The following is a 22,188-nucleotide window of genomic DNA, read 5'->3' on the forward strand; positions in this document are numbered from 1 at the left end:
CACTGTGTGATCCTGGGCTAGCAGCAAACTTGCAAAGGTTTGCAAAATGTTGCAAATCAAGCAACAAACCCTTTTTAGTAGGGTAGTGACTGAATAATAATTACTCAATACTTTAGTAACTAACTACTAAATATAGTAATTAATTGGTTATTAATTATAACAGATACAGGAGGCACTCAAGGAAAAAAATGGAGCAGATACTTCCCTCAGGGAGCTTACATTTTCTCAATAGGGAAAGTATGAAAAAATATACATATATTCACATGCACACGTGTACATTAAACATATATTAAATACTTTATATTAAACACTGGGTAATATTTTCTTTTAGAAGGAAGATACTAAAAAGTAGGAGATCCAGGAAGAACTCCCTGTATAAGGCAGTGTTCAGTCTGAACCTTGAATACAGCTAGGGATTCCAATATGTGGAAATGAGGAGAGAGAACTTTCCAAACATAGAGGAAAGCCTGGAAAAAGATCAGAGACCCCAGAGGAATTTTGTGAATGAGAAATAGTGAATAGAACAGTTTGGCTGGAACACAGAGTGAGTGAGGGGAGTGGCGTGATAGATCTATCCTAGACAAAGAGAAGTGATGAGACATGTCTAAGGTCACACAAATGGTAAATAGGAGGACCCAAGTTCTCTGACTCCAAACCAAGGGCTTTTTCTACTATAGATCATTGGCTCTCATTCTCAAGCTAGATGTGACGTAAATATTTAGGCAAAATCTTTACTGTTTCCAAAAGGCTTCATTTTTAAAAGTTGTTGTTCCTGGCAAATAGTAGGTGAATAATAAATGTTTGTTAACTTGACTTTCTTCATTCAAATCTAACTTATTTGGGGAGAAGAGAAAACTTTAATTAGGATCACATGTGAGGGTCGGACAAATTAGCCTCTAAGGTCCATTCAGTCATCCGATTCTGTAATTCTGTCTGTGAATGAATGAATGAATGGAAATCACCCATACTGAAACACCACATTCCTTCCTCTGTGTTGTTTTTTTGGCCCTTCTGTGTGTGGTTTCTCTCAAATTTTGACTTTTGCTGTTCAGTTGTTTTCAGTCACATCTGCCTCTTCCTGACCCCGTTTGGGGTTTTCTTGGCATAGATACTAGAGTGGTTTACCATTTCCTTTTCCAACTCATTTTATAGATAAGGAAACTGAGGCAAATTGGGTGAAGTGACTTGTGCAGGTTCGGACAGCTGGTAAATGTCTGTGGCCAGATTTGAACTCTCTATCCATGATGGCACCCCCAACTGCTTCCCCTAGCAGCTTTTGACTAGCAGTTGGTAAACATGGATTCTACTTTAATCATGTCTTACTAGTTGTGAAATTTCTGAATTAGAGTTTGATCAGCATGATATCTTGAATTCCTGACTCCAGTTATGTTTTCAGATCCTGTCACCCAAGTTTCTCCTCCCAAATTATTTAGTTACTTATACCCTATGGATTAAGCTCTCAGCTATACTATAAGTTTTATTAGAATCCCTACTGTGAGGTGAATGACAGCACATGTTTATTAAATGCCTATCCTGTATAGAGCTCTGAACTTGGTAGGAGAGGAGATAGAATGAGGTCTCTCCCCTCATGGATTTCATAGGGAGCTGTACAACTTTGTGGAATTCTGGAGCTAAGAGGGACCGCAGGGCCCATCAAGTCTAACCCTCTCATTTTTACAAATGAGAAAACAGAGACTAAGTGAGTGGTAAAGTGACTTGCCCCAGACCACACAACTGGTTAACATTGGAGGCAGGACTTAAACTCAGCTCTTTCTGATTCCAAGTTCAGCAGTCTGTGTGCTATTCTACCGAGGTACCCTATTACACAATAGATGCATTAATCATTAATAACTCCTATTTCTAGAGCACTGTAAGGTTTGAGAAGTATGTTACACATCTTGTCTCATTCAGTCCTTATAACAACCCTGTCAGATTTATTTCCATTTTATGAGGAAATTGTGACTAAGAGAAGTTAAGGCAATTGCCCCCAGGGCATTACTCATAAGTATCTGAGGTAGGATTTGAATTCACATTTTCCTGACAACAAAACCAGCACTCTAGATGATGTAACACTTGGAAAGACATCAGAGAAAGACTGTGGGAGACAGTTCATGAAAACATTGTTACTGATTGAGGTCAGTGATTGTTTTGGGCTTTATAAGATGGGAATACAAAAGACAAATAGGAAAAGGGAGGATATTCTAGATACAGGGAATGTGATGAATAAGGTGTGTACATATAGGGTGTTTGAGGAGAGAGTGAAAAATCCGTCTTGGCTGAACTTGTAGAAGGGAATCATATGAGAAAGATGGTGGGGATGGATACCTGTGGAGGGCCTTGAATACTAGGGAGCATTGTCGAACTAAACTTGATATGTGGACACCAGGAAGGCAGGGAAGTACTTTAGTACTTTGAGCAAAGGAGTGACAACAATGTTGTTCTTGCAGCCATTAGACAAATGGGTTGGAGAAAGGAGATAAAGGAAGCAAGAAGGAGGTAATCATAATAGTTCAAGCATGTACCAGTGAAGTAATGTACTGTGGTGTGGTAGATAAAGTGGGGGCTTGGAACCAGGAAGACCAGAGTTCGAATCCCACATCAGATGTGTGGCTTATGCTCTCTGACCCTTAGTTTCCTCATCTGCAAATGGGGATTCATTTTTATGATTTAATGTTCTCCCTTTCAGCTGTAAGTCAATACTCTTTCCTTTTCTCTGGCTTCAGAGACACCATCCCATCCTTTCCTCCTTTGTTCTTATCTTCATATGAACATCCTGATTGGTGAAGGTGAGAAAGGAGAAGAGGGGATGCATCCAGAGATGGTTCAGTAGGGAAATCAATAGGACTTGTAATTGGGGACTTGAATGAATTGATGCAGAATGAAAAAAAAGAACTAGGAAAATAATCTATGAAATTACTTTAGTTGTAGAAATGAAAAGAGATTGAATATTATACAATTAAAATGACCCATCCTGGCACTGGAGAAAAGATTTCCTTTCTTTGGAGAGGTGGTGGACTCTGGATGCAGAATGTTGCACACACCATCAGATGTATAATGAACTTAGAACCCAGAAGGCTTGAGTTCAAAACTCACCCCAGATAATTAATACTTGTGTGACTTAAACTCTCTGACCTCATGCAAAATGAAGAATTCCAATTCCTTATTCCTGGTGATTTTGCTAAACTATTTTTCTTTAGTTCAAGGGCAATAGTCATAGGATTTTAGATTTAAAACCAGAGGGAACCTCAGAAATTAATCCAATTCACAGCATTTTACAGATGAGGAAACTGACTTGTTCAAAGTGATCCTGGTTGTAAGTGTCCTATGCTTCAGCCCTGGACAGCTCTCAGCCACTGCCTGCCAGGATATGTGCGTCCCTCATGGAACACAGTAGTGCTTGTGAGGCTGAAAAATGCACCTTTTAATCTCCTCTGAATCCCTGCTATCTTCTGCCCTCCATGGACTCACTCTGGTTGTATTATTGCACTATTATATATTTCACATTTTTGTTTCCAAATAGAAAAGTAGTGGCACCGAGTGACATGAATCTCTTCAGATACCCAGCAGCAGGGACTGTGGGCTGAGATGGTCAGAGAAATATTCATGGACACATGAACTAGGTCTGGTGAAGGACAAGTGAGATGGGAAGTGGGAAGCAGGTGAGTAGAAGCTAAGACGTGGGGAAAAATAATAATTGCAGCAATAATAATCATAACACTATTGACAATAATTTACATTGAAATACTGATCTTTAGCTACAAAGAGTTTTTGCCTGTGGTATTTAACTCAATTTATAACTCATAGACACAGGTCTGCCTAACCCTGCTCTTCTAAAAATCATCAGAGGTTCCTTACTGTTCAACCAGGAAAGTTCATCACCCTCTGCCTAGGATTCAATGGTCTCTACAATTTGGGACCCCATTTTTCTCATGAGACTCCTTTCCACAAACACATTTTCCAGTCAGACTGCAGTCCTCATTGTTCCCCAAGTATACTTGGCACTTTACTGCATTCATACTTTAGTCAATATCCTCCAAGATCTGGAGCCATTAGAGAGTGGTAGAAATTGAGCTATATCTGCAGCTGGAAGACCTGAGTTCAAATCCTACTCTTGGAATTTATTACCTGGATGACCTTGGGCAAGTTAACCACTCTGGCCACTGTTTCCTTCTCCAGAAATAAAGGCATTGGACTAGATGACTCCTGAGGTCCCAATCTTTCTGACTGGGATGCAGGCAGCCAGTTCAGGCTTTGTCAGAAGCATCATTACACAACATAACTAGAAACTTCGTGCCTCCTCCATTAGACCATGAACTCTGTGAAGATAGGGACCATACTTTTGCCTTTCTCTGTATCCCTAGCATGTAGCACAGTGCCTGGCACTTAGCAGGTGCTTAATAAATACTTGTTGCCAGGCCATGATCCCACTTCCTTAGCCCAGCTGTTTTGTACCCTGTATTCTCATCCTTTGATGGCGTTACTCAGTCCATTTTTCTTCCTGGGATGTCCTTAATCCTTCTCTTCACGTGTTCACATGCTCCCTGTCCTTTAAAGCCTACTATCTCCTCCAGGAGCCTCCCCCCATTACCCTGCCCCATCAATAATGGCCCTCTTCCTCTTCTCTTACACAGTACTTTATAGCTCTCTGATCCACTTACCGTGTAATGGGTGTTGTCGTTGTCTATGTGACCAGGCCTACTGGGCTTATTGATCTATATTGGGAAGGGACCTCAGGAGCCATCTAGTCCATGAACCCAGGCCCTCTTAATTTGTAGGTAGAATACTGGGCTTAGAATCAGGAGGACTCATCTTCCTGAGTTCAAATCAGGCCTCAGACCTAGTAAGGGTCACACACTTACTAGCTGTGTGACCCTGGAAAAGTCACTGAACCCTGTTTGCCTCATCTGTAAAATGGGCTGGAGAAGGAAATGGTAGATCACTTCAGTACCTTTGCCAAGGAAACTCCAAATGGGGTCACAGAGAATCGGACACAGCTAAAATGAAAGAACCACAACCACCTCTGAATTCAGTGCCAGCTCTTTTCTCTTGTACCATTCTTCCTCCTTCTGCCAATCTTTCTTACAGCCTATGATTCGGGGACTCCCTCTTCTTGGCATCTGTTCCAACATCTAGATTGATGCTAGTAGCAAACAGGCTCAATCCAATTGGACAGGCATTAAGTTCCCACTATGGCAGGTACTGCATTAGATGCATAAGTACAAAAGAGTTTCCTCAAAGAGTTTCCAGTTTAGTTGGGGAAGAGAACATGTGATCTGAGAAGTATAGACATGGCTGAGAAGGGAAAGGGCACTAGAAATGGGGGTGGTGTTCCCAAAGGTTGCCTGTAGAATGTGGACTATGAAGGGAGTCTTGAGGGAAGTGAGAATTGGGGAAGATCATAGATTTAGCTCTGGAAGTCAACAAGTTATTTACTAAGGGCCTGTTGTGGGCCAGGTACCAGAGATACAAAGAAAAACAAAGTAAAACAAAAACATGTCCCTGCCCCCTGGGAGCTTGGATTCTAAGAGTGGAGACAAAACCTCTTGTAGAGAGGAAAGAGTTGAGCCCTAGAGAGATGAAGCAATGTACCTAAAGTCACAGGAGTGACTGTTCTTGGTAGGAGGATTCAAACCCAGATCCTCTGGTTCCAAGGCCAGGAGATTTGCTGGTACACCACCCGCTTCCTTTCTAAAGATGCTCTTCCCAGATCCCACAAAGGGCTATCTAGTTTTGAGAGAGACAAGCCAACACATGAGGTATGGGTCCTGTTGGGGACTGTGGTATGGGGCTGGGAACTGGACAGCACTTGGGCCCAACCAGAGATGCTGAAGCTCCCCTCAATGTCTAACGCTGGACATGTTTGAGTTTTCCAAATGGTGCAGACCATGGCCAAAAAAGGGGGGTGGGCTGTCTGGAGGCAGGATACCAAGGAGGGAGCTAGCTGCGAGAAGGTATTTCAATAACCACCAGCTGCTGCCTTTGATTAATCATTCCAGAAAGAGCTGACTAGAGACCAAAGGGCCCAGGGGACTCTGGAGCAACATTCACTCTGACAAATCAGGGAGGGTTGAAGAGATAAATGAAGACAAATTACAGTCTCCCCCTTTCCCCTCCCTCCTTCCCTCCCATTACTCTGCAGCAGCCCCTTCCCCTCACTGCTATAGGCTGCAAGGCCAGGAGTTAGCCTTTCTGCCGAGGTGATGGAAACCAGACCTTTGGTGGGAGGGAACTGTCGGCCAGCCTGCTCTTGCCAACTGGAAGCCAGGCAAAGCTCGCCTTTTTTTGGCTTCTTAATTAGTTTTGTTATCTCCTTGTTCTTGCTGTCATCATAAACTACACCCCAATTCCCCCTGCCCTGGAAGTGGTTGAGAGGCTCTTATTGCTTTGCAGGCACCAAGGACACCCTCTCCTTCCAGGCCCTGTTCTCCCCAGGCAGGTAAGATGCTAGCTTCCCTTAGACACCACTTTGGAGGGTCCCCTTCCTCCCCCAAAACATTCGTTGCTCTTTTTTCCCTCACTCAGGATGTCCCTGATTCCTGGAAGCCTATGGAAGACATTTCTGCTTGGCATGTTAAGACTTCTTTAGAAGGATCCCTAAGGCATTGAGTGGGATGGAGAGCAGGGCTGAATGTCAGGAAGAGCTAAATGTGAATCCTGCCTCTGACCCTTATAGGCTAAGAGACTCTGGGCAAATCACTCAGGCTGTTTGACACTTGGGTAACTCCCTAAAACATATCTACTAAGCTACAGATGGAGTTGCTATTGGATCTCCACCAATAAAGTCACAGAGTCTTAACTTAATTAGGATGACCTAGCTCCGTTTTGGTCTTATCTCCTAACTCTTGGTTTTCAGACTGTCCTCCTTGACTGGTGCAGTTTCCCTCCTCACCTCATCCTTCCCTGGATTTCTTTAAGGCTCAGCTAAGGTTCTGCAAGAAGCCTTTCCTAACCTTAGTACTGACTGATTACATCCCATTTACTCTGTGTGTGCGTGTGCGTGTGTTTATGTGTATACAATATTTTTGCATGTTGTCTCTCTTATTAGTTTGTGAGTTCCTTAAGAATCAAGGAGATTGGATTTTTAAGAACCCTTCTTTGTATCTATCGTACTTAGAGCATAGTGCTTAGAACATAGAAGGAATTAAATAAATTGAAATGGCTTGACTGACTGGTCCTTACACTTCAGCCAAATGGGTCTTCTTATCATCTCTTAAGTAGGTCGCTGATCACTCATCACTCCTCTTGCCTGAAATACCCATCACCCTTTGCCTTTTTGAAACTTTCCAGTCTCAGTGATGTGTTACCTGCTCCCCAATCCATGACCCCTTGGTCCTCAATGTCTACACTTTGTGCTTGGCATTTATACACCATCCCAGAACAAGAGCTGGAAGAGCCCTTAGAGATTATGATGGCCAGCTTAGTAAAGTTTCAGATGAGAAAATGGAGGTCCAGAGAAGTTACTTGTTTAAGTTTACAAATTGTATGGAATGATGATGATAACAGTGATGACTGGAAGGCCTTCAGCACATGGAACAATCTCCATGATGAGCCCATGGATGGATGTGGACAAGAACTGGAGTGGTCATGAATCTGCATCACTAGAAAGACCAGCCAGATCCAGGAGATTAGATTCATTTGACTAAAGCATAAAGTGATAATATCAATACGGATAATTGGTTTTCATATAACACATCTAAATTATTGATTTCTTTTTATACCCAGTTATCTCTCTCTCCCACAGAACCTTCTTTCCTCACATGAATGAGAAAAATAATACCTAACATTTATACAGTACCTACTATGTGCCAGGTACTGTGATAAATGCTCTACAAATATTACCTCGTTTGGTCCTCACAACAACCCTGCAAGCTGGTGGTGTTAGTACCCCCATTTTGCTGGTGAAGAAGCTAGTTAAGTGATTGTCCAGGATCGCAGTTAAAATGTTTGAGGCACAGTTTGCTCTCAGATCTTACTCTAAATCTTGATTCTATGTGACCTCCCACCTCCCTGAGGGCTTCAATACTCTTACCAGTAAAATGAGGGAGTCATGTTAAATGGTTCTAAGGTCATTTCCAGTCCTAAATCTCTGATCCCTTGATCCTGCGACCTTGGCTTAAATCTTGACTCTTTTACCTACTTCCCATTTGGGTCTAGGCTGCTCACTAAGACCGGCAGGCCTCAGCTTCCTTTCTCCATTTCAGAGAGTGTGACAAATCTTAGAGATCATTGAGTCCAACTCCAGCATGTTATGATTCTGTTGAGAGAGAATGACTAAGACACGGCTAAGTCTGATCTGCCCAGATAGACTATAACCTTCCTAAGGGCAAGAACTTTGTTTTTATCAACTCCCAGTGTCTTGGGGGGAGAGGTACCTTCATATAATAATGATGGTTCAAGGCTCAGCTTGGTGGTGCAGTGGGCAGAGAGGAATTTGGAATTAGGGAGACCCAAGTTCAGATTGTGAGAATCAAATGAGAAAACGTGTAAAGTGCTCTGCAGAGCTTAACGTACTGGATAAATGCTGCTTCTTCTCCCTCCTCCTCCTCCTCTGAGGTAGGGTTCTCTAGCATGAATTATCCCTCCCCATCCAATGGACTAGCTGAGGCCCAGAAAAGTTCTCTGACTTTCCCAAGGTCTCAAAGCTAGTACATGTCCGAGACCTCATCTTGTGTTCTACCCCTCTGCCCCTACTGTTTGCTCTCTAGCTGGAGAGACCAACCTGACCCAGACACAAAGGAGTTAACCATTGGCTGTTATTACAATGTTATTCCAGTGTCAGAGTGAGGGGCCCAGGCCAGGAGCACAGCACAGTGCAGGGAAGGGAGGGCGTCCAAATCTTTCTTGCAGAGAGGACAGGAAGTCAAGGTCCCATGCTGATCACTCCTCTCCTCAAACACAGCTGACAAACCAATTGGCCCTGAAGGGCTGGGGGATTTGTGTGTGTATGAGAGATGGGGGATGGGGAGGAGTAGAAATGCTCCATTTTTCTTTCCTTAGAAGCGCACTTCTGATCAACCATTCCAGCAATTCTTGTTTGGGGTTTTCAAACTTTAGAAACATGTAAACTCTCAGGTCAAGCTTTGCACAGACCCCAGTGACTGAAGTATTCTTTTAAGTTCTGTTCATCCTGCCCAAGTCAGGAGTCCCAACAATGCTGCAAATTCATTCTGTCACCTTAAGCAAGTCACTTCCTCCCTTCGTGCCTCAGTTTCCTTCTTTGCTAAATGAGGGTTTGGAACAAGTTGACCTGAGTTGGGAAGAATCAGAATTCAAGGACTGAATTTAAATTTGGCCTCAGATGCTTATTAGATAAGTCATTTTGAACAAGTTACTTAACTGCTTGCTTTCAGCCTCAGTTTCCCTAACTGTAAAATGAGAACACTGATCTTTCTGAATTGCAGTGAGGATAAAATGAGATGATGTTCATAAAATGCTTTACAAACTATAATGTGCTATAGAATTATTATCATCCACATTCCAGCACTAATTTGCTGTGTGACTTTGGCCAGTCACTTTATACTTCTGGGTCTCATAATATCTTTACTATCTCCGTCAACATCTAGGGATGTCCAAGGGTTGGATGCGATACTTAAGCTGCATTCTTAGCATCAGAGAGTTAGAACTGGGAAATACCTTTAGGAATCTTCTTTTCCCACCAGCAGAGTGAGGCATTGACTTGCACAAGGTTAACCATATTGTGTATTTTTAGAATGTATATGCCCGCCCATTTGCCTCCCCCAGTTTCACTGTAAGCCCCGTGAAGGCAGGAATTGTTTTTCCTTTGTGTATTCCCAGCTGTTACCTTAGGGCCAGGCATATAATAGGTATTTAATAAAAGCTTGTTGATTTATTGATTTTACTTGATGATATCATAGCTAGAACCTTTTCTCACTCAGAGTAAATAATATGAAACATGCCTTCATTTCAATTTAGATGAAAGTAGAATGAAGAATCTGATTTGGGGAGAAAATATCTTTTTGTGGTGAGGACCATCCTTCGTTGTCAAAGAAAACCATGCCATCAGAGAAATGATGAAGACTTGCACTTGACTTTGTTTTGAGTGAGTGAGGGCTGTGCAAGTCACCAGGCTCACTTCTCCTCCAGAACCATCTGAATCCAGTGACCAGATATTCATCAGGATGACTGGAGATGACCCAGGATGAGGCACTTGGGGTTAAGTGACTTGCCCAAGGTCACACAGCTAGTGAGTGTCAAGTGTCTGAAGTGAGATTTGAACTCAGGTCCTCCTTACTCCTGCATTGGTGCTCTGTCCACTGCACCACCTAGATGCCCTCGAAGGCCATGAAAGGAAGGTGAAGGTGGTCTTTTTCAGTGGTATACTATTTTTTAAAATTAATTAGGCACTAAGTTGCTAAAAGTCCCCTATGAATTTAGCAGCCTAGACATAGTCCTGGTTGCCTTTTGCTAGGTATAGCTTCGTACCTGAGTTTTGTGTAATTTCTGCTATATTACTCTATGGAGGTCATTGTAACACATGAACCATGATGTTCTTTCTTTCTATTGGGATTGGAGTGAGGTGGGATGGGAGGGAGGAACTTCTTGGAGTCTCCCCAATACTCTTTTCTCACATCTATCCCTCCTACCTACCCCCACTCCACTTTCCTTACTCCCATCCCCAGTTGTGTTTGCTGGAGATCTAAGATTATTTTCAGTTTCTAACATAATATGTGATTTTTCCTGAGACTTTGAGTTCATAAAGAGCTCTGAAATCCAAGCCTGGAGCCCAGGTGGTTTCACGGATGTTTCAAATGCTCTATTTACTTTGAGGTAAGAGGATCATTCTCATCTTTTAAAAAAATCATTTCAAGCCTTGGCCAAGTCCTGGACACACAAAAGAGAGAACATTCTGGGAGAACCACAAGTAGTTATGGTTTACATCTTGGACTGAATCAACTCCCTACCCAGAGAGGATAATTTGGAGGAGTCAGGGCTATTTCCGACAAGAGAGGAGAGCTCTTGACTGTGGGGAGCAACTGGGGAGACCGCCATGGCCACCTGCCTCCTTGGAAATGAATGAGGAAAGGATGTCTCCCAGGACTCAGCCTTTCTGCCATGCCAGGCTCTGCTGACTCACAAGCTTCCAAATGATGTCAGGGTTGATGAGGAATTACATCCTGAGGACTGCTCCTGGCTTGCAATCACATTATGGGGGAAAGTGGGATTAGAAGAGAGAACCAGAGATTGGTTTTCCTTGATAAAAGGAAAGAACTTCCCAACTGTTCATTGTCCCAAGACAGAAAGGGCTGCCTGGGAAGGTAGTGAGAATACCAGCACTGGGAGTCTCTAAGCAAAGGCTGAATGGCTTTGGAGTGGACTGGGGGGAGAGGCGGGATTCCTGCTCAGGTATGAGTTTGACTGGATGTCCTTCAGAGCCTTTCCACCTTGGAGATTCTAGAATTCTTTCTTCCCATCTCTTAGTCACGGCTCAGAGCTCATGGGATTTCTTTTTTTCTCTTGAAAATACCCCCCAAAATAGCATCTTTCATTGTCATATCCGTTCCTCCCCCTTCCCTATTCAGAGAGCTATTTCTTTGCCACAAGGAAAGAGAGAAAAAAAGAGGTGCTTTTTACATGTTTGATCTCATCAGAACTCCACAACTACCTGTGAGGTAGGTGATGCTATTGGGATGTCCATCTGACAGAAGAAGAAACTGAGATTCATTGAGACTTATCCAGGGTCACAACTATTAAGTTTCAGAAGCAGGTTTCAAATCCAGGTGTCCCAAAGATGCCAAATCCAAAGCTATCTCCCTTACCAACACAATAATCAAGTCCCTCATCTAAGGATTTTCAACAAAAGCTTCAGTTTCAACTAAGGGTTATCCCACAGGGATCCAGTCAGCTCAATATTCCCTGCTACATTCATGCTGAGCAAATTGTCCCATTTCTCATCTGGATTTCTGTAATTAGTGGTGTGAGAAGTCAATGGTCTGGTGACACTGAATATATGGATGAAGCTTCTGGGAGAAGTAGGAGTTCCTAGGCCACTGCCCATTGCATGACTTCTCTGCTGCCTCCATTATTTGGATGTTTAATTATAAGCTCAGTTAGGTCTGATGTGTCAGGTCCTAACTCATCTCAAATGCTCACTGAGATCTCACCTCTTAAAAATTCAGTTCAACAAAGATTAATTAGTAGTCTCCTGTCTGAAAGGTACCTTGCAAGGAGCTGGAGATTCACTGATTAAAAACATCACCAGCCTACCCTTGAAGAGTTTATGTGTTAGAGTGGAAGGGGAGATATGATACCTGTCTTGTATAATATTTCCATTCTTGGGGAGCTTCCAAGTGTGGCCTAGCAGCTCTGACACCTCTAGCCTGAGTGAAATTTTCTTTGACACAATGAGAATTTCCCAATCCAGGTAAAAATGACTTAGGGGCCACAGCTTCTATGTTAGAACTTTAGAATTGTGTTGTTAGAATATAGGCTTTCAGAGAACAGAGAGAGGAAGGTGTTTAGAATACATTGTCAGAGCTGGTTGGGGACCTAAGAGCATAGAATGATACCCAAGAGTATAGAACATCAGAGTGGAAGGGTCCTCAGAACAGGGGATGTTAAGTCTGGAAGGGGCCTGAGAATAGGGAATGTCAGGGCTGGGAGAGGCCTTAGAACAGGGAATGTACACTCTTGGAAGGACCTTATAACTCAGGGAGTTGGGAGATACTTTAAAATATAAAATACAGCCTATTTGAAGGAGTTTGTTGGACATCAATCCAAAGAGAAATCATTCTAAGTCTGTCTAAATATCTGATGACAACAGAATATTTAGACATAAACATAAGTGGAAGGGGTGCCCTCCATGCACTTCTGGGCTCTCAGTCATCCTTCCCCCCACTATTAGCTGTAGCGACTATCTTAAGTGAACTGATTTCCTCCAAGACACAGGCTTAGCAAAATGGCAACTTTGGACCTTGGTGTTTGTGACCTCAGTCTCACGATCTGATGATGTTGAGGTGGCAGCTCAAAGTCCCAGGACCAGCAGATGACAAGTAATCGACTGAATGGCCAAACCTACAAACTCCTGATCTGGGAGGGGCTGAGGCCGAGGGGCAATGGAGAGCCGAGGTTTCAGTGTTCTTGGGTTCCCAGCTCCCCTAAACTTTCTGCTCATACTCAGTTATGTCAAAAGGAGATCAGTGAACATTAATCCTTTTATTCATATACAATTGCTTTTCAGGATACCTCAACTGAATTTGGCTCTCTGGTTCCTTCCTTCCTGCCCCTAGACCCTGTGCTGTGGTTGTGGGGGCTGGGGACAAGAGAACTCTCCCCCCACCTCCCTTATCCATCCCCTAGCTCTGTATCATCCTGCTTTCCCCAGCTTTTCCTTCTCGTGGCATTGCCCCCAAGCAGGTTTCCCAGGGACCAGTGACAAAGGCTGCTTTGAGGTCCAGGCAATTGGCCTCCCTGCTCTATTGCTTATCAGTGAGTGTGTCTCACATTAGCGGCCTCAAATTTCTCATGGATCCAGTCCCAGTTTGTTCTCAGCTGGAGTCTGTCACCCCTGACAGACGCCCTGGCCTTGCTCAGAACTGCCCAGACAGAGAGGCTGCAAGCTTTCAAAAGTTTCTTTACCAGGTTTGGGGAGGAACATCATGAGATTCAGCGTCTCATGTAAGTAAGGTCAACACTAGATAGAATCCAGAAGAGCAGAACCAAGAGCAGAAAATGTCAGGGCTGGGAGGGGACTGAGAACAGGGGATGTCAGAGCTGGGAGGGACTTTAGAACATAGAATGTCAGAGCTGGGAGGGGTCTTAAACAGAGAATGTCGAGATGGGAGGGACTCTGGAATACAGTATGTTAGAACTTAGAATTCCAGGTGTTGGGAGTGAACAGAGGTCATCTAGTATTTGAAGACCTTTCATGTGGAATAGGAATTAAATTTGACTGCAGAGATCAAAATGAGGACCAGTAGGCAGAAGTCCAAACAATCCTTTAATCGTTAAAAAACCAACCCCCTAAAACCATTAAAGCTACACAAAAGGGCTGTCTCAGGAGGGAGTGAATTTCCCTTTATTGGAGGTCTTCATGCAATGGCAGGGTAACCACCTGCTGGTTGTGCTATACAGAGGATTCCTATTTAATGAGCTAGCTATTTGCTCACCTGCCCCCTTCTCCCCATATTTTTCAGACTCACTATATTCTAGCCACATCTTAGACTTGTGAAGCTGTTTTTTCACTGATGACTCCAGCAGGAGTTCCAAAACAAGAATAAAAACAGAAAAGATGCATTTGTACTTTTGTAATGATCTATTATACTGTATGGTTGCTGGGGTGGAAATGATGAGAATCTTGGGTAAGAGAGATCACTTCATCTTAGAATTTATAATAGAAAAAAGAAAAGCTGAGAAGAACCTGTCCTTTATCCCAGATTTGAAGGGAAGAGATTTCAAATGGATCAGAAAAAAAATAATCAATAAAATCCCACGGACTAAAATTCTAAAAGGAAAGTCAGTCTAAGAGGGATTGGAAACTCTCAATAAGAGGAAAGAGAAACAATTTCTCATGGAAGAGGAAAAGGCAGATGTGGATGTACCTTTGATTTTTAAAAGACAGGTACAGAGGATGGAATCAAAGGAAATTAATGGAAGAAGAACACATCATGATCCTACAAGAGTGCTTCAAGACTGTTAGTGTTGGGAGTAGGGGGCCAAAAAGGAAGAGTATAGGCAGTCACCCAGACAAACTCTCTCATCCTTCCCCTCCAAACAACTTTAAAATAACACATCAAATCAAATTCTGGAGTGGCAGAGCCAATAAAAGGTCAGGGTAACACTTTTTTTCCCAGCCTAAGACAACTTCAGAGATCAGAAGGGGAGATCTGTGATACTGGGGTGGAGGCTGGCCCAGAGGACACACAGCTGTGGCATTAGGAGCTGAGCTTCAGGAGCTCAGCTAGAGACAGTTGGGGGGGGGTCAGATAAGTGGTCAGAAAGAAATTAAAGGGGACCCTGAGTTGGCAATGGGCACAAGACCCTGTTGCATTGCTCAGTGCAGTTTCAGGCCTCAGTTCAAGGGCTGAGAGGAGCACTAGCACTTGAAGCTGCAGGGCAGCAGGGGCTCTTCCTGGATAGAGACCAGACCAGAAGGGAAGTGATAGCACCACCTAGGAAGCACTAAAAACTTATAAACTCCCAGAACTGGCTCTGAAAATAGAAGCATGAAAAAGTCTGAAGCTTGGGGTAACATTCCCCCACTCCTACCTTAGGAACAGAAACCAACATTAACATAAAGTCAAAAGTCAAGAAATAGTCCAGAAAAATTAGCAAATGACAAAAACAGAACTTGACAATAAAAAGCTAATATGGTGACAGGGACAACAATGTGAACATAGCTACAAGTAAAACCTTAATGAAAAATGCAAATTGGATAAAATCCTAGCAAGAATTTCTGAGAGAGCTAAAGAAAAAGATGAGAGTGGTAGAGGAAAATTTGGGAAAAGAAAAGAAAGTGGTACAAGAAAATTATGAAAAGACTTTTGGGGGCAGAGCCAAGATGGCGGAGTAGAAAGACGCACATACGCTACCTCCGAACCCACTGCCCATAAAATATATATAAAAAAAGAACCACCTGCGAATTCTGGAGCAGTAGAAGCCACAGAACAACAGAGCGGAGGAGATTTCTGCTCCAGAGAGCCTGAAAACCTCTCGCAAAAGGTCCCTCACTCCCCGGACCTGGAGCAGAGCCCAACCCTGCCTCGGCAGTGAGCGCCAAAAGGAACGGATCCAAGCAGGCTTCAGGGATGGAATCTCCAGCAGCCACGCGGGTCCCCCACCCACAGGTGACAAGGGTTGGTGAGAGGGTCTCTTCGGCGGGTCAAGAGGGGTGTGGGGTGCCCCCATAACTCAGGCCCCCTCGGGAGGCAGCAGTGGAGGCGGGAGCAGACCAGGGCTCCCCAGGCAGGCAGGAGCCTGGATCCATTGTTGAAGGTCTCTGCATAAACCCCCTGAGGGAACTGAGCCCATGAGGCGGCCCTGCCCTGACCTGAGCAGCTGAACTTAATCTCACACTGAATAGCAGCCCTGCCCCCGCCAAAAGCCCTGAGGCTGGGAAGCAGCATTTGAATCTCAGACCCCAAGCGCTGGCTGGGAGGATCTGGAGGCAAAATGGGTGTGAAGAGAATATTCAGAAGTCAAGTCACTGGCTGGGAAAATGCCCAGAAAACGGAAAAGAAATAAGACTATAGAAGGTTACTTTCTTGGTGAACAGGCATTTCCTCCCTTCCTTTCTGATGAGGAAGAACAATACTTACCATCAGGGAAAGACACAGAAGTCAAGGCTTCTGTATCCCAGCCCACTCAATGGGCTCAGGCCATGGAAGAGCTCAAAAAGGATTTTGAAAATCAAGTTAGAGAGGTGAAGGAAAAACTGGGAAGAGAAATGAGTGACATGCAAGCAAAGCATGAGAAACAAGTAAACACCCTGCTAAAGGAGACCCAAAAAAATGCTGAAGAAAATAACATGTTGAAAAATAGGCTAACTCAATTGGCAAAAGAGGTTCAAAAAGCCAATGAGGAGAAGAATGCTTTCAAAAGCAGAATTAGCCAAATGGAAAAGGAGATTCAAAAGCTCACTGAAGAAAATAGTTCTTTCAAAATTAGAATGGAACAGATGGAGGCTAATGACTTTATGAGAAACCAAGAAATCACAAAACAAAACCAAAAGAATGAAAAAATGGAAGATAATGTGAAATATCTCATTGGAAAAACAACTGACCTGGAAAATAGATCCAGGAGAGATAATTTAAAAATTATGGGACTACCTGAAAGCCATGATCAAAAAAAGAGCCTAGACATCATCTTTCATGAAATTATCAAGGAAAACTGCCCTGAGATTCTAGAACCAGAGGGCAAAATAAGTATTCAAGGAATCCACAGATCACCGCCTGAAAGAGATCCAAAAAAGAGAAACTCCTAGGAACATTGTGGCCAAATTCCAGAGTTCCCAGGTCAAGGAGAAAATATTGCAAGCAGCTAGAAAGAAACAATTCAAGTATCGTGGAAATACAATCAGGATAACACAAGATCTAGCAGCTTCCACATTAAGGGACTGAAGGGAATGGAATAGGATATTCCAGAAGTCAAAGGAACTAGGACTTAAACCGAGAATCACCTACCCAGCAAAACTGAATATAATACTTCAGGGGAAAAATTGGTCTTTCAATGAAATAGAGGACTTTCAAACATTCTTGATGAAAAGACCAGAGCTGAAAAGAAAATTTGACTTTCAAACACAAGAATGAAGAGAAGCATGAAAAAGTAAATAGCAAAGAGAAGTCATAAGGGACTTACTAAAGTTGAACTGTTACATTCCTACATGGAAAGACAATATTTGTAACTCTTGAAACTATTCAGGATCTGGGTACTGGGTTGGATTACACACACACACATGCACACACACACGCACACACACATAGAGACAGAGTGCACAGAGTGAATTGAAGAAGATGGGATCATATCTTAAAAAAATGAAATCAAGCAGTGAGAGAGAAATATATTGGGAGGAGAAAGGGAGAAATGGAATGGGGCAAATTATCTCTCATAAAAGAGGCAAGCAAAAGACTTATTAGTGGAGGGATAAAGAGGGGAGGTGAGAGAAAAAAACATGAAGTTTACTCTCATCACATTCCACTAAAGGAAGGAATAAAATGCATACTCATTTTGGTATGAAAACCTATCTTACAATACAGGGAAGTGGGGGATAAGGGGATAAGCAGGGTGGGGGGGATGATGGAAGGAAGGGCATGGGGAGGAGGGAGCAATTTGAGGTCAACACTCATGGGAAGGGACAGGATCAAAAGAGAGAACAGAAGTAATGGGGGACAGGATAGGATGGAGAGAAATATAATTAGTTCCTACACAACACTACTATTATGGAAGTCATTTGCAAAACTACACAGATTTGGCCTATATTGAATTGCTTGCCTTTCAAAGGGAAGGAGTGGGGAGGGAGGGAGGAAGAGAAGTTGGAACTCAAAGTTTTAGGAACAGCTGTCGAGTACTGTTCTTGCCATTAGGAAATAAGAAATACAGGTAAAGGGGAATAGGATGGAGACAAGGGCAGAGAGGGATGATAGAAGAGAGAGCAGATTGGTGACAGGGGCAATTAGAACACTTGGTGTTTTGGGGTGGGGGGAGGGGACATAAGGGGAGAAAATTTGGAACCCCAAATTTTGTGAAAATGAATGTTAAAAGTCAAATAAATAAATAAATAAATAAATAAATAAATAAATAGATAAATAAATAAATAAATAAATAAAATTATGAAAAGAGAATTAACAGCTTGCTAAAAGAGGCAAAGAAGATACTGAATCAAATAATACCTTAAAAAACAGAATTGACCAAATGGTAAAAGAAGCACAAAAACTCATGGAATGAAAGAACTCTTTAAAAAGTAAAAAAGACTAACTGGAAAAAGAGGTACAAAAGATCTCTGAAGAAAATTACTCTATAAAAATCAGAATGAAACAAGTGGAAACTAAAGAATCTGTGAGACATCAAAAAACACCAAAACAAAATAAAAAAATGAAAGAAGAAAATGTGAACTATCTCTAGAAAATGTGAAATATCTTTAGAAAAACATCCAACATGAAAAATGTCATTGGAAATATCTCATTAGAAAAACAATTGACTTGGAAAATACATTGAGGAAAGGTAATCTAGAAATCACTGGGCTACCTAAAAGCCATGATCAAGAAGAGAGCTGAAACATCACATTTGGAGAAATTGTAGAGGAAAACTGGCTGGATCTCTTAGAAGAGGGTAAAATAGAAATTGAAAAAAATCACTGATTAGCTCTTGAAAGAGATCTCAAAATGAAATGCCCTAGGAATATTTTAGACAGATTCCAGAGCTCCCAGGTCAAGGAGAAAGTATTATAAACCAAACAAAGAAGCCATTCAGATACCATGGAGCCATGGCTAAGATCACACGTGATTTATCAGCTTTCACTTGAAGGAGCAGAAAGCTTGTAATATGATATTCTGTAAGGCAAAGGAGCTAGGATTAGAACCAAAGATAAGCTACCCAGCAAAACTGAGTATAATCCTTCAAGGGGAAAATGGACATTTAGTGAAAGAGAGGACCTTCCATTATTCCTGATGGAAATACCGAAGCTGAATAGAAAATTTGACATTCAAACACAAAACTCAAGAGAAATATACAAAGGTAAACATGGAAAGAGAAATCATAAGGGACTTAATAAAATGTTTACATTCCTATATGAGATGACACATGTAATTCCTAAGAACTGTTTCATTATTAGGACAGTCAGAAGCAGTCTACACAGACAGATAGCATGGGAATGTGTTGATTGTGCTGGAATGATCTAACAAAATGAAGGGTTAAGAAAGAGGGATGAACTGGGAGATGGGAGAAGGGAGAAGAATGGGGAAAATAATCTTATATTCAAGAGTTATGCATGGAAGAGCTTTTTACAATGGAGTGGATTAAAGGGTGTGCTTAGAGGGAAACATTTTAACCCACTCTCACTGGAACTTGTTCAAAAAAGAAATAAAATACTCACATACACACTCAGCTGGATGTAGAAATCTAACTTACTGAATGAGCAAGTAGAAGAAGAAGAGGATTAAAAGAAGGGTAGGGGAGATAGGAGACCAGGTTAAGGGAGGCAGTGGTCAGAAGCAAAACAGATTTTTGAGGAGAAATGGGGTAAAAAAGAGACAGAGATGGATAAACAGAAAAAATAGGATGGAAGGAAATGCACAGAGAGTAATCATAGCTGTGAACGTGAATGGCTAAAATCACACATAAAAAGGAAGTGGATGGCGTAATGGATTATAAAGCAGAATCTAACAATGTGCTGTCTACAAGAAACACACTGGAAACAGAAAGACAAACATAGGAAAAATAAGGGACTGAAGCAGAAGCTCAAAAGTATGCTATAGCCGAAGTAAAAGGCAGGAGTAGCAATCAAGCTCTCAGATGAAGCAAAAGCAAAAATAGACCTAATTAGAAAAGATAATCAGGGAAAGCACATTTTGCTAAAAAGTATAGACAATGAAGTAGTAGCAATACTAAATGAGTATTCACCAAATGGTAGAGTATCCAAATTCTTGGAAGAAAAGCTAAATAAAAAAATAGGAAAAAAAGAGTAAATCTATATTAGTGGGGCACCTCAACTTTCCCCATAAAATAATTAAGAAAGAAGTTAAAGAGATGAAGAAAATTTTACAAAAGTTAAATATCATAGACCTTCAGAGACCTGATCATGCATTAAAACATAAAAACCTCACAAATGCAGAGAAACAGAAATATTAATGCAATAAAATTACATTCAATAAATGGCCTTGGAAGCATAGATAAAAATTGGTACAAAAATATTTATAGCAGCTTTTTTTTTTTGTAGTGGCAAAAACTGGAAATTGAGAGGATGCCTGAACAAGTAGAAGTATATTATCATGATGAAACACAATTGTGCATAAGAAATGATCACCTGGATGGTTTCAAAAAAAACCTGTGAAAACTTATATGAACTGATGCAAAGTGAAGTGAGCCGAACTATGAGAACATTGAACACAGTACCAGCAATATTGCAATGATGATCAACTGTGAAAGACTTAATTACTTTGATCAAAATAAGGATCCATGACAATTCTGAAGGACTCATAATGAAAAATGCTCTTCACCTGTAGAGAGAACTGATGGAGTGTGAGTATAGATTGAAGTAAAATTTTTTCACTTTCTTTTTCTTGCTGCTCCCCCATATGGCTAATATGAAAGTGTATTTTTCATAATTTCACACATGTGATTTATATCATATTGCTTGCCTTCTTAATGAATGATGGAGGGAGAGAATTCATAACTCAAAAGTAAAAACATTTAATGTTAAAAATAAATAAATAATAAATTCATATAAAAAAGAGTTCTAGTGGTCAGAATGAGCTTGGTTGATGAGAAAATTTAAGGATAAGCAACAGTGGTGAAAAAAGGAGGATGAAGGAAGGGGTAGATCTTCCAGAAAAGGCTGAATGATTTACTTTTGGGGATGAAGAAAAAGATTCTTACTGGATTCCATGTTTCTGTTGGCCTTTACAATTCTGAGATGCTTAAATACAAAATAGGGGAAAGAAAAAGAAACTTATTATAAGCTTCTATATCATAACAAATACAAAATAAGAAAAAAGAAGAAAAACATGTCATGTGCATGGCAGAATGTAAGAGATGATTCAGAATACATAACAATAAATTTCCACTTCAAGAAAGCCTATATAGCAAATACTAAGTGTTGTAACAACAGCTTCTTTTCTTTGTTTCCTTGCAAGTTTTCTTTTGTTCTCTGCTGTGCACTTTTTACTTTGTTCGATTTTCCCTCTTCCTTCCCTCACCCCAAAAGGCTACAATTAAACATGGATATACACACACACACACACACACACACATATACACACATACATACATTGACATATACTTTCCCTAACAAATTCTACTTATGATCTTTGTTTTTACATTTGTGTCTTTCTATTATTTCCTACCCCTCCTGACTCCTCTACTTTACTTTTACCTACTACCTTACCCTCCTATTACTTAACCTACCCCCTCCTCCAAGGATCCTTCCCTTAATTTCTCATTCCCATAAATCTAAATACCCTTCCATACTCCCCACCCCTCCCCTCTAGATATTCTTCCCTTGTCCTCTTCCCCCTCCTATCCCCTTAGCATTTTCTTTTTTTTTTAATATAGAAGACTTTTTTAGAAGGGGTGTGTGTGTGTGTGTGTGTGTGTGTGTGTGTGTGTGTGTGTGTGTGTGTGTGTTATTCCCTCTTGAACCCATTCCCAATGATAGTAGGTTTCCAGAACTAGCAGCCCTCCTCCCTCATCTCATTCCTCTGTGTTGGTTAATCCTCTCTCTTTTCATTAGATAATTAAGGTAATTACTGTTTTTAGCTGTTCTTGTATAATTTTACTTCTGAAAGTCGTATCATACTCAGGTCTACCCCAATCTTTCTTATGAACCACTCAATTACTAATAAAATCCTAGACAAACATTTTACATATATAAAAGGTAAAAAGGACAAACATTTTACATTTTACATATATAAAAGGTAAACAGTTTGTCTTTATAGAATCCTTTGAAATTAGTCATTGGTATGTACCTTATATTTTTCTTGGCTCTTGCATGTCAAATCTTCTATTAAGCTCAGGTTA

The sequence above is a fragment of the Notamacropus eugenii genome, chromosome 2 (assembly GCF_028372415.1).
Source record: "Notamacropus eugenii isolate mMacEug1 chromosome 2, mMacEug1.pri_v2, whole genome shotgun sequence".
Taxonomy (NCBI): Eukaryota; Metazoa; Chordata; class Mammalia; order Diprotodontia; family Macropodidae; genus Notamacropus; species Notamacropus eugenii.